This window comes from Perna viridis, chromosome 10, assembly GCF_037379345.1.
Source record: "Perna viridis isolate PV_CMFRI_1.1 ecotype Kerala chromosome 10, ASM3737934v1, whole genome shotgun sequence".
Lineage (NCBI taxonomy): Eukaryota > Metazoa > Mollusca > Bivalvia > Mytilida > Mytilidae > Perna > Perna viridis.
In genome coordinates, this window is record NC_142454.1 from 32,767,532 (window position 1) to 32,780,228 (window position 12,697).

The window sequence follows — 12,697 nt, forward strand, 5'->3', positions numbered from 1 at the left end:
CAGAAATTAGTTTTTCACTTATATCTCCTAAACTGTAAGGTTTAGCTAAATTCGGACATGAGGGTAAAAGTGTTCAGCATGATGAGATCTATCTCTAGTCAAAATTTGGTTTTAATCCGTTAAGCCATGTTGAAGTTATTGCCCTTTTTCAACGATTTTTGCCATTTTTGATGTTATTTCTTTGAAAAATCTTCTCCTCTGAAACTACTTGACTGATTGAAACCAAACTTTGTATGAATGTTTTTTGGGGTATCTTGCATAGATCTATGGTGGGTATTTTTGATTCGTCGAAAAACATGGCTGCCATTACTGAAAATAGAACATAGGGGTCAGACAGTAGTTTTTCACATATATCTCCTAAATCGTTAGGTTTATCTAAATTCTGTTGGGAAAAAAGGTGTTCAGCATGATTAGATCTATCTGTGGTCAAATTTTGGTTTTAATCCATTTAGCCATGTTGGAGTTATTGCCCGTTTTTAACGATTTTTGCCATTTTTCTTCTCCTCTGAAATTACTTGATCAAATGAAACCAAACTTGGTAGAACTGATTTAGGGATTTTTGATCCGTCAAAAAACATGGCAGCCATTACTAAAAATAGAAGGTAGTGGTAGGACAGTAGTTTTTCGCATATATCTCCAAAACCGTTAGGTTTAGCAAAATTCTTTCATAGCTTAAATGATCCATATTATTAGGACTACAAAAGCCTTCAGGGGTAAAAGTTGTCAGATAACTCCTTGTAAGAGTTATTGCCCTTGAAAGAGGAAAAAATGACTCCTTTTTTAACAGTTTTCAGTCAATATCTTGAAAACTGTGATAGATTAAAAGAAACTTTCAATTGTTGAGAAGATCTTTTGCCAAAGAATTCTTGAGTCAAAATTGTTGGACAACTTCTTGAAAAATTTAATGCCTTTGAAAGGCAAAATTCAACCAGGTGAGCGATTCAGGCTCCCGAGAGCCTTTTGTTGTTTCTCCTGTTAACTATGAAACAGTCAAGGTCATTAGAGCTTTAATATTGAACATGTCCAAACATTAAACTGAAAAAAAAAAAAATCCAAAAAATTAGAGTCTGTTTGACCGAAGGCCCACATGCTGCACTTTTTGTTAACTGACCATAAAGTATCCAACCAAAAGCACAAAGATACGGTCTGGAATGAGCACTGAAAGTTTTATATAGGGATGCCATATTGTGGTATTCAATTTTAGACTGGTAAAACTTTGTGAACTTTATTGAAATGCCTTGTAGCACAAAGGAATCAATCCATCTTAAGAGGACGCACAGTTTAAAATATGAGAGGGAACTACCTGACTGATACATTTCTGTAATGTCTTGAGTTGGTTGAGGTCACCATTGATGTTCATTTTACATTCCTTATAGCATCCTTAAGGTCTCCTAAACCATAAAATGATCACAAGAGAGAAAGTATGGAGGATTAATGGCATTAGTACTATAAACATGTCAAGAGTTTACAGTTTATGGTATGATAAATACTTTCCATCTCATCTTAGTAGAACCTCTGACCTCATAGAACAAGAAAATATTTTCAGGATGCTGGTCTTGCCAGGTAGTAAGAAGATATCAGATTCTTTGTCCCAAATAAGAATACCTATGGTGAAATCAATTTGGCCCCAAAAATGATATTTTTTGTTTTAGGAAAAATATCATATAACTTTTTCTCCAGGGAATGTCCTTAACTTCAGGTCAAACCTTCTGTCTAAGTCTTTGACTTTTCATTTTATTACTTCAGGTCAAACCTTCTGTCTAAGTCCTTGACCTCTGACTTTATTGCTATAGAATGACTACTATAATATTATAAATGCCTATTAACTGTACTATATCTGAGACACAAACCATTCATGGATAAGTACACGTGTGTATAATGTACTTTGAACTTGAATTAAGCAAGTTTTTAAATGGATTGTTTGCATTGGAAAAACAAACAACTTGCATAGTAATATTGCTCAGTGAAAAGTATTGAAGTAAGACCTTTAATTATAAAATCTATTTGGAAATCCTGTTGTATAAATAACTATGACTCAGGAAGCATATTGGTACTGACTGGAATTAAGAATTCTTAAATATGAAGGATGGTGCCTCAGAGAGAATGGAGAGGGTAAAAGAATTTGTAGACTTCGTTCGATTGTTTCACTTGTCTGTAATCAGGTTTATAGGTTGTCCATTGTGTGCTTTAATGTTGTTTCCTTTGTCTCAACCATAAACTTCAGGGGTTAAAATATATAGTGGCTTCAGGTCTGGGACCTTCATTTTCGAGCAATGGACCTTTGAAATTTCTTTTACATGGTCATTGACCTTCAACCTTTTTTATTGACATTTAATTGTGAAGTGTTGATTTTTTTTTTTAATGTAGTATTAATCATCAGTTTTAATGTTTATATCACGATTTTTGCTCTTTAAGCTGCCGTGATTAGTCTTGTAACATAATCGTTATTAATTAACATCAACTGGATGAGAATAAAATGTTCACAATTTTAGATATATATGTTAAAGTTTATGGTACTAAAGATAGAATGCTTGGTTATTTTGTGGTCACATACTGTTAACCCATATTATGGGATGTGTTGTTAGATGTGTCACACTTCTTTTTAATGGCCATTTCTGTCAATGATTCATTTTTAAAACAACAGACTTGTGAAAACATTTAAAAAAAAACAATTCTTATAACCGTGGATCATATTTAATCAGACTTTGAATGCATTTGACAGAGAGAAAAAAATGGCTATGAACTTGAAATCAGAATCACATTTGTTTCTCAAATGGGTTGATATCACATTTCTATGATGTTGTTCCTTATAGCCTAACAAGTGTTAAAAGTGTTCATGAAGCCTACCATAGCTTGCACTTACATTGTTTTTTGCTGATTTTCCAAAGTGGCTATAGCTATAACTTGAATTCAGAATCTTTAGGAGGTTGGTTTCACATTTTTGTGATGTTGATTGTTCTTTACAAGTGTCATATTTTGAAGGAGCCTATTGTAGCTTTTGGATATTTGCTGATTTTCCAGAATGGAATATTTGAAGCTAAGTACCTCAATGTCAAACTCTGATGACCATATGAGGTCTGTTTCTGTTAACATGGTCATAAAACAACATTCTACTACTTTCATGATTAAAACCATATAAAAATAAGTTCGATAACGGGGAGGGGTTTCCAGGCACAATCATTTACTCATTTTCACACAAATTTTGCACAGAATCGACAAAACTATTTCCCCCCTACCCTCCCCATTTTTGGGATTCTCCCATTAGTTCTGAATACTCAAAATACCAAAATTACAGAATAATTCAGTCATGACACCAGAAGTTGTTCTTTAAAGGTGGGAGGAATTAGGAAACTGTAAGAAATCAAGTTACAAAGTGACTTTGAACAATATATCTGATCATTGGTAGATTATATAATACTTCTAGTATTAAGAGTACTATTGCAAAGTCATTTATCAGTAAATGTAGATTCTGTAGTGTCAAATCACCTGGTGATCTTATTTTATGCTTACAGTAGAACCTATTTAAATTGACTCTTTTTTTGCAAATTGCTTTATTGAATGGTAAAAGTCTGTCAGGTGTGCATGCAGGGAAAATATTTTTGTAACATTTTTCTCAGCAACTATAAATCACATACAGCTACTAGACATTTGATGGGCAACTGGAGTCCCATTTTGTCGACTTGCACTTCTACTTCCTGTTTAAGGCAACCTTGCTATTTCTGTCTTAGACCCATTTTTTGGTTTGAAGATTTGGACCAATTAAGGCAGGTATTTTTTGGTTTTCACTGATTTAGAAAATGCATTGAAATAGAGAAAGGAAATGCACCAACTCATAACATATATATATAAGATAGTAAATACTTTCAGAGATCACCAAGTGGTCACCAACAAGTTTTAAAACACCTTAAGTTTGCTCTGTAAGTGATTCCAAAAAAAAAAAAAAAAACTTCAGGTGATGTCTGCTTTAGATAGGTCCTATTTATCTAGGATCTAGGGTTCAGTTTAAATTGGTTTTACTATAGGTACAAAAACTTTAGTACTATTTTATACCATCCATATATATAATCCATTAAAATGCACTCCCGTTCTGACCCGGTATCAATTATTTTCTGAACCCAATGGCAGAATTATATTTGTTTTATTGCTTTTATTGTTTCTCAAGTTTCCACTGTTAGCATAAACACAAACTGTTTTTGTCTTGAAATGTTAATTTTTGCTTGTTGGAATCAGGTGAAACTTTGCATTGTTGTTAAGGTCGGCCAGCTCAGGCTATTCAAGTTAATCACATACTGTGAATTATATGGTGTGATCATGTTATAATTTTTTAATTATTATTTTTTATTTTTTTTTTATTTATTTATTTTTTTTTTGCTGATTTCAGAATCATGGTAAATGATTTTCCTTTAATATCTTGGTGTAAAAATGTTTTATATGAATAAAGTTGAAATTAAACAATACTATGCCATTCCTGTTAACAAGTTTAAAAAAAGGGGGGGATACCGTAGTCTTTAATTTTATTTTTAGAGTACAACTCTTCCTTAAACCCAGGCAAGGGGTGATTCATCATATCTCAAGATAATAAATGAAAGTGTTCAAATAGATTTGTTATGTCGTAAAAACACATTTTAAGTGTTAATATCTCAAGTGGACAACTTTCATTTGCACTTTCATTTTTAAGTACAGTTTCTATGAGGCCTTTTCCAATAAAAAGAGATATTTGGGACCAAGAAATGCACCAATCACTACTCATAAGCTTCTGTCTGGTTTTAAGGCAGAGCTGTACTTTAAATCAGACTAATGCTAGAAACACTATAGTTATACATATTCTGTTTAAAGTAAAGGATTTCAAAGGTTCTAATTGCTTTTTTCTGTAAAAAAATTCTTGTAGTTTTTAGTGTAATAGGTAAACATTATTCAATCAGCTCTAATCATTCTTAAATAATGTCTTAAAAGTGCTTTACAAGAGGTAGTATTGGATATGTTTTTGTACTGTAAAATTTTCAAAGTGCATCTAAAGTGCACCCAACACTTCAGAACAATTGATGCAGCAAAATCTACATAAGCAGGATGTTACTTGGCCTATCTGTGTCTAATGAACTGAAATCATGTCCATTATTTGGTATTTTATTTATGAATCAATGTGCTCATGATTCTATCGATGGTGCACTTTCCTTTTCAATTTTTGAAATGAACAATTGACAATGCTCTTCCGGTTTTTTTTTTTTTAAAGAAAATTTAACTTCATTTGTTGACTATTCTATAGAGTGTCCCAAATCTTAGACTGGTGGGTCAATGTTCTCTGTATATCCAAGGAAAAGTTTGATTTTCATCTTTGTAGCTAATTTTAAAAGGTTATCATAGACCTAGGGCATCTATTAATAGTTCATCTTCTATTGCGAAGGTCATCACATCATTGCAATCTCCAACTTAGGTCACAAGGAACCTTGTTTGCTTCTTCAGTACATATTTATATCCAGGGATTATTTTAAGAGTTAATAATGCGAGACCTTGATAAGATGGACCTTTGTAATTTTAGAAGGACTTTTAAATACCACAATTACTTGACCCTAATGAAGCGTAAGGAAGGCTCAATCCATGTGGAAACTTCAACGAGCTTGCATTGACAAATTACATCTGAGAATGGCCCAGTATTGTTGCCTAAAGACATTATAGGGAACAGTGCCATTTTGTTGTCTACTTTTTCACGATTCCAATTTCTGTAGTGGCGTGACTATGTCATGGAGTATATATATCTATCTATATATCTATACCTGTTGGGATTTCATTCTGGAGTGGTGTGATTGAATTATGAATGGATTATAGCTATTAGCTTTTAGGTATAGGTAAATAAATATTTAATTTCATACTCCATGTGTAGTTATTACATATTAATTGTTGATTTCAAATAGAGAACAAGAGAACAATGGATTCCCACTAAAGTCTAAACGCATGTTACCTTTTAACCCTATCAATATTAATATAAAAACTTAACAAGGGCATGGCAGCTACGTTTATAGGGTAAATTTCTCCTAGTTTTTGCTATTTTTTTTTTTTTTTTTTTTTTTTTTTTTTTTTTTTTTTTTTTACAAATTTGGCAATTAATGGCAGTTTTTTGTCTTGTTATTAATTACTGCAGGAATATATTCACTTTTTGTAATTTTGTCTATTTCATTGAAGAAGAAACAATAATTATAATGAGTTTAAGTGATCAGAAAAAAAAAAACCTTTAATATTAAGATAGGAATGAGTTTATTTGTACATTGATCTGTAATGGTCATTTTTTCTATTTTTATTGAATTGTGCGAATGGTGTAAATAAGCAAATAAATATCCTTCACCTTGATTTACATCTAAAATTAAAAATATTGTTGATAATGGAAAATAAAAAAAAGAAATATTGTTTGCTTTTTTTATTAAGATGTAATTTTTAAGTATTTATAATTTTCGGTAACCTTAAGCATACTTATAACAACTTATCTTGTTTTTGTGAGCTATTTATTTCAGCTTATTTGCAGAAATAGACAAAAATTGCAAAAAAGTAATTTTTGTGTTAAATACATTTATTATGAAGTCCAGTGCAAGTTGCAAAAATTGAAAAGCATCAAATTTGAATAGATTTCCTGAAACCTGAGATTGAGATTGAAGTAGTAAGAATGCAAAAAGAAAACATTAATTTTGGTGTACCTACAGTTTCTTTGACTGTTTTATTTTTTGTTATGAAATTTAATTCATGACAGAAATCAAGAGCGGTGATGAATTACAAAACAGGAAACAGGGCTGTCACTTTTGATAACAAAAGACTTCTTAAAATTCATGTCCCTGATAATTTGTCAGATGAAAGTGACCTAAAGCTATATTGTTAAACTGTAAATCACTTCTGTGTACTTATGAAGAAAGAAGGTGTTAAGAGATGGATCATGAATAATTCATAGCTTTCTCATTTGCATAAAAAATCGGCAATAAATAACCCAGAAATAAAACTATACATCTATAAACAGACCTAGAAGACTGATAGAAATATGAAGTATTAAAATGGTTTGTTTTGACTTTAAGTTTGTTTTTTAAAGGACCTAAAGGAAGTGTTAATGCATCTCATCCTTAAATAATTAATTGTGAATGCAGAAAATTGAAATGAAAAGAAATTTGGGTCCTACTAAACTTGAGCTTAGCTAAACTTAACATTATCCTGATGAAAGGAGCACTTGAAATTTTTATAAAACTTTGTATAAGTTAGCCTTTCTTAAGTAGCTCTCCAGCTAAGAATCATGCAAAATATAATACATGGTTGGAAAGACTACATGTAAGGGAGATAACTCTGTAAATGACACTAAAATATAATAGAAACTGTTTGATTTTCAGTGTTTGATTGCCTTCTTAGAGCAGATATATTGGAATGATATATTCATCATATACATCCATAAAACAACTTAATAACAAAAATAAAAATGTATAACCTTTTTTGGGGTGTATCACATATTTCAGAATTTGCATGATTCTTAGCTGGATTACTACATAAATAAAAATCACCATAAGTTGTAAGAGTCCTTTTTGGAAAGATTCACGTATAAAATGGCTGTGTTTTTGTTTCTTTTTTCGTTTTGTTATTTAATGAAGATCTATACACACTCAAAAATGAATAATAACCTTGATCCCTTGAGCTCTGTCTTTTATAATTCACCAGTGCTGTTGTTTCCTGACATGAATTAAATTCCATTTTGTTCTTGTTTTTTTTTTCCCTAGATATCTAGATAAGAATTTTTGTATGTGTTTTGTCTTTTTGTTGTTGTTATTTCACGCAATAGACCTACAATTTGATGCTTAATTCATTCTAAACGTCAGGGGTACAAAGAAAACCATTGTGTTATTAAATCATCTGAAGAAAAGTTGTTTTCTGAATTATCATGCATTAGGCGTGGTCAGTGAAGCTTCAGATTCTCTTAAATATCACTCCAGATAAGAATCAATGTTAAAATCTAGAATTCTTCCCCTTTAACTCAATGTAAAATATTTTAAAAGAACAAAATAATTACCCCACCTACCTGCCCTATTTTTTTTTTCTTGCTGGTAGCACGAAACAAGACATTTGTGTTTGTTTTTTTGGGGTTTTTTTTGTTTTGTTTTGTTTTTGTTTTTGTTTTGTTTTTTTTTTTGTCTGTTTTTTTTGTTTTGTTTTTGTTTTTGGGCCTAACTGAATTTTTGTGGATATTTGCTGTTTTAAGAGTAAGGTACAAATGGTTTAACTGATTTATTTTTGTAAATTACAAAGTAGGCTTGTGATGACATATTACATTTTTTTTCTTTGTGATTAGTGATTAAACCAGGAAATGTGTGTTGAAAAATATTGATTGTTATTAGAATATTTTCACAATTTTTTTTCCTTGAAGAAATTTGAATTACAAATAAATGAATTTTAATAACAGAAAAGAAACAGATGAAAAAACAAAAGAAAACCAGAAAGAATGGCTTACCACTATCTTTATCAGAGATTTTAGACCAAGTCCCAGTCTATGGACCAACAATTTTCTTTGATGAGATTAGGATATGTAGATGGGCAAATCCTAGTAATTGATAGGTGGAGAGAAAAAAAAATCAGTGAAACTGTTCTTTAAAACTATTTGGTTTCTGTGGGCAGGACACGTGTAATGTAGGTCATACAATTTTTGCTTTAGTAGAAAAAATTGCTTTAATCCTCACAAAAAACAAAGATAATCTCTATTGCTTCATTATGGGTCCCAATTATAAACAGTGAAAGATTTATGACACAGACATGTCCTACTCTTTATTTGAAAAGAACTTTTTTGTTTTGTTAGCCATTGGGGGGCAAGTGGTTGGGGTGGAAGGGGAGGGGGACATTTGCAACTGCATTCCAATTATGATTGACCTAGCACAACTGGTTAATATTAATCTAACCTAATTAGAAACCTAACATGGATGACATTGCCAAAAAAATAATACATTACTTTCACCTTTCGAGACGCTAAGTCCAATTTCTTACGAAAAGGAAAAAAAAATCTTTGCAAACTGAGATAGCACTGCATATTATGAGTCAATAGGTTTATCTGAACTTGTTTGTGAAATAAGTACTTTTATATTGAATCCTTGACCTTTGACCTATAGATTTTGATTTTTTTCTCAATTACAACTATAACAAGTTAATAAAACTATATGAACAATGGTATTTGCATATGCCACTACTGATTAAAAAGATTGTATTTGTGTCTTACTGGGTCTTAAATACTGATCTTCTTAAATATAAGGCAGTCTGAATTGTAAATATGAAAAAAAAAAAAAACGAAACAAAACAAATTGTGGAAGTTTATATTGATGGAGTAAAAAGCATAGCAATAGTTTTTATTGCTTTTAAATATGGGATCAAAGAGGGTTGGGGTCAGCATGCATTGTATACAAGCTTTGTTTCTAAATAACGTTTTGTGTACGTATTACAGTACTGCATGCATGCTGACTCCAACCCCCTTTAAGGCTGAAACCCCCCCCCCCCAATGCTAACACAGTTCTAGTACACCCATTGTAATTTATAGTATAGTTCTAGAACTGAATGAATTACAGATTTTTTGTTTTCTGTCATTATCTGTCAAAATTACCTCTTTTTACCACACTTTCTTAACATTATGTTTCATGATTTTTTTAACCAGATCTCCTGAAGAAGAAAATTGAATTTAAATAAGTATTTCTAAGGCATTTTGGCTGAATTTAAATGATTACTTCTTAGGCATTTTGACAGATTTTTAAATGAGTTTTTCTTTGGCATTTTGACTGTATTTAAATAATTAATATTTGTTGAGTGAATTTAAAATGAGTATTTCTTTAAGACATGTTGACTATGTCAATAATGATTTCTTAGTTTTATCACAGCCTGACTGATTCTTGCTTGGTCATATTTTCTAGCAGCTCACTATGCTGTCACAAAAAATCAATCATTTCTAAACCCATCTAACTAAGTTATTACATTCTATGCATTGGAATACCATCTATGGATTAGATTGAGTTACATGTAATTATGATCAGAAAAAGTTTGTTCCATTTTCTGGTGACACAAGAAAACTCTGTGACGTTGCAGTGATACTTTCACTCATTTATGATTTCTTGCAATTTCAAATGGTTGTTCTGACTTGTTCCTACAAAATTAAGTACTTCTCTGTCTAAGAATCAGGCAAAATGTGTGTAATGTGTGGCACATGAAGGAAAAAAAAAAGATTTTATAGCATAATCCAAGTATTTTAATCTCATAATCTCCAGTAATTACCATCAAAGTGTTTGTAAAGTTTGCCTTTTTTAGATATTGATCGGTCAAATTTAGTTGAAATGCACTATGGAAACATGACAGGAAAACATTTCCTGCACTTTTCTCCTTTATAGGCAATAAAATAAATCCATGCCATTGATGCTTCAGGATAAATTTAAATAGCATTTTGGTTGTTTTCTGAATGTATTAAATATGTATGAGGCAAAGAAGTACAAATTGGAAAAAATGATGTGCCACCCATTGCCTGATTCTTGCACAGATTGTTATTTAAATCAGTTAGTCATTTATAGATCCACTCATCAAGTCTGTGATCTATTGAAATCACCTTATTGTCTTTTGAATTTCATCACAGTTATCTCAGCCCCCACTGGATGGATTGCTTTCAAATTTGGTGTGAGTCCAGGGTGTCACAGGATATCACTGAAGTGTATCTTAAATTTAGATAATATGCATTATCCAGAAGTGTTTTCAGGTTCATTTTTGTTTCTCATTGGATTGGTTGAAAGTTGAATTATTTGCTGAATCACTTTTTACTATGTTCATATTTCTCATGTCTGGATGATACTTATACAACCTTTTTGTATGTTCTGTGGTGTAAAAGTTAACAAAAGTGTTTTAGACCCCCAATCATCATAGAGACGTGATTTTAGATGATAACCAGTTGATTCCAGAAAAGGTATGAGGTTAGATTTATGGGCGGGACTTAAAACTTTCTTATACCTATTTTCCAATTACAGTGAGAACAAAATCATGGATGACATTGAGACATGTGGTCTTTATAAACAAGTAGATTTTACATAGAATACATCATATTGGCTTATTTCCAGGGGCGGATCCAGGATTTGATTTTAAGGGGGGGGCATTAATTGAATTATATGCCATGCAAAGCAAGGCAAAAATATTATTGGGTGAAACTTGTGGTGAAAAATTGTTTTCTTACCGCTTTAGGGGGGTGTACACCCGGTATGCCAGTCCTTGGATCCGTGCCTGATTTCATATAGTCATTTAAGGCAGGTTATTGCTAAATACAGTAGTTGATATTACAGGTTAGGCTGTAGTAAAAGAGACCCAGATTCATCTTGGCACTGATGTATATTGTTGTACTGTTGGTTCATCAGTTACTTCTTGCTGTCATAAAAAAGTTTTTTTTTAGTGTGAATGCCTTGTAGGTATAGTGAAGTTGCTTATATCAATTTTCATTCATTCCTTTTAGTATTTCATGGATTCTACCCAATTTTTATGTCTTGGTCCTTTTTGTTCTCATTTACCTTTGTAGCTTAACTGGCCTAAAAAGGCCAAGTAAGTTTTTGCCATCACTTGGCATCCATCCTCTTCATGCATTATTGTCATAGTTAATAATTATTCAGAATTTTTCTATTCTGACGCTACTGGACCAATTACAACAAAATCCTTAGGACAGAGACTGTAGCTTGTAAAGCCAGGTAAGTGATTCAGGCTCTTTATAACCTCAAGTTTCTATGTTCATGCCATTCATAATCATATTCATAGCTCAATTTCTAAGGCTTAAAGCTTTTTACATCACATTTCAGAACATTGATATTTCTATGAAATGTTATTTCTTTTTTTTATTGATTCATGGAATGGGTATCATATTTCTGTATATTTTTTTCTGTGATAAACTGACTGGCCATTATACTTAGGCCAAAGAAAATATTTCTGTTTCCTGCTACCTTACCTTCCTTAGTTTTGTGTGCCTACTGTAAACTTAGTATGGCCATGTTGGTTCAAATATTGTTAAAGTTTATATATTGTATCTCCATTAACTCAGTGTAAATTGTTTTTGAATAATTTCCCTAACTTATTTTGTTCTTGGTGGAAGCATGAAACAAGGCTATTATTTTTGTTGGCCTTAGTGAAGCCTTGTATTGGTTTTTACTTTCAAGGAAAAGGATTGGTATATGCATCTTAAGGGATTGTATTACTTTGGTCTAATTGTTTTTATAACGACCACCTTTTTAGAAATTATGGTATACTGTTATCCATTCACCAACATTGTTTAGAATGATATATAATAATACTACTGCCATTCTGCAGGTTTCTATGGGAAAATCCCAATAAAAATTAACCTTCCAAAAATCAATGCATCCCCATCCTTCCTTTAGCCTAGGAGGTTCTAGTTCCTGGAATCAACATTCTTCAATGGTTTTGGCCTCCATAGACACATAAATCATGCTTCAAATATTTATATACATTGTATAGAACCCCATTGACTTCCTAAGGGGATACCTGTTTGTCAAAAAAATGTATTTATTTATAGGTAGGATAAATTGCAACATTGCTTAGCAATAATTATGGTGCTAATAAGCCATTTAAAAATAAGTATTTGAAGTCATAACTCACTAATGATAATTATCTAGTGATTTGATGTATGGTAAAGGTAAGAAAAACTCCCGGAGATGTTGATTTCTTTTTT

General features: G+C 31.5%; 1 protein-coding gene across 1 annotated transcript in view; it reads left to right on the forward strand.

Annotated features, from left to right (window-relative positions):
- The window catches only part of LOC148605452 (gem-associated protein 5-like), a 144,558-nt gene that overhangs the window by 99,109 nt on the left and 32,752 nt on the right, over positions 1-12,697 (forward strand). The window lies entirely within an intron of this gene.